Source organism: Mandrillus leucophaeus, unplaced genomic scaffold (genome assembly GCF_000951045.1).
Source record: "Mandrillus leucophaeus isolate KB7577 unplaced genomic scaffold, Mleu.le_1.0 Scaffold481, whole genome shotgun sequence".
Taxonomy (NCBI): domain Eukaryota; kingdom Metazoa; phylum Chordata; class Mammalia; order Primates; family Cercopithecidae; genus Mandrillus; species Mandrillus leucophaeus.
In genome coordinates this window covers 2,317,497-2,319,118 of record NW_012105154.1, presented here as the reverse complement: position 1 = coordinate 2,319,118, position 1,622 = coordinate 2,317,497, and positions in this window count along the sequence as shown.

The following is a 1,622-nucleotide window of genomic DNA, read 5'->3' as shown; positions in this document are numbered from 1 at the left end:
AAATAGAAAAAATTAAGCTGTTTTTTTAAAAAAACATAATAGATATATTTCGGCAAACACCATTGTATTAGTCTGCTTTCACACTGCTGATAAAGACATACCCGAGACGGGCAATTTCCAAAAGTAGAGGCTTAAGGGACTTACAGTTTCACATGCCTGGAGAGGCCTCACAATCACGGTGGAAGGCAAGGAGGAGCAAGTCATATTTTATATGGATGGTGCCAGGAAAAGAGAGCTTGCTCAGAAAAAACCCTCATTTTTAAAACCTTCAGATCTCATGAGACTCATTCACTATCACGATAACAGACCAGGAAATATGCACCCCCATAATTCAATCACCTCCCACAGGGCTCCTTCCATGACATGTGGGAATTGTGTGAGTTTCAATTCAAGATGAGATTTGGGTGGGGACACAGCCAAACCATATCAACCGTTATGGAAAACAAAGGAAAACCAAAATAAGTTCATTGTGGATTAGAAAGATTATGAAATAATAATCTAATTCCATTGTTAGCTCAAGGACATTTAGAAGCCATGAAGAAGGAAAAGAAAAAGTTTTATTGAAGTTTGGAAAAACATATTGAAGAATATTTACCTTTACAAATAAATACAAGGGCCTGATAGTTTTATGGTTTAATTTTTTTTACTATATTAATGAGATAGGTTATTCCATTGTTATTAAAGTGAAAGACTATAAGAATGGATGACATGCAGCTTAATTTAATTTATAAAGAACTATAATTTTAATAATCTGAAAAAGATACATAAGAATGTAAACTACAAACTAATTTTACTTATGATTAAGAATGCTACCATTCTAAATAAAGTAAAAGTATATCAAATTTTACAGTGCAATAAGAATATTATTTGTGATCAGAAATACTTTATTTTAAAAGTGTAAGGATGTTCATACATTAGAAGAACTAACAGTATAATTGATAAAAACAATAAAAGAAAAAAAATATAATTATATAGTGAATTCCACAAAATGATTTGATTGAATTCACTACCCGTTTAACTAATAAAGTTATTAGTTAACAGATATGGCTGGCTTAATTGGATATTTACATGGAAAACAAAAAACTGATACCCATTTACCATATTCAATAATAATTTTTAAAGAAATTATTAATCTAAATGTACAATTATATATGTTGACTTTAATCTTATGTATAATGAACACTCCTTATATTTAAATATATTTATGCATATATATACTTTAACAATATAGCTAACTATACAGTTAACTATAAATATAGAGTTATATATATTTGTATATTATATATTATAACTAGTTATAATTAACTGTATAGTTAACTATATTTAGCTTTATATATATGCTTTAGATATATATGCATTTATTCATATGTAAATATATGTGCACATAATTTTACTATATAGCTAACTGTAATTGAACTATAAACTATAACAAGTATAGTTAACTATATAGTTAAATTACAGTTAATTATAAATGTATAGTTAAATTATATACATAAATATCAAAATATAAAGCATATTCATTATATATAAGGTCAAAATTAACATATATAATTGTACATTTAGATTTGTAATCTATTTTAAAATTATTATTGAAAGTGATAAGTAGCTGTCAGTATACATAT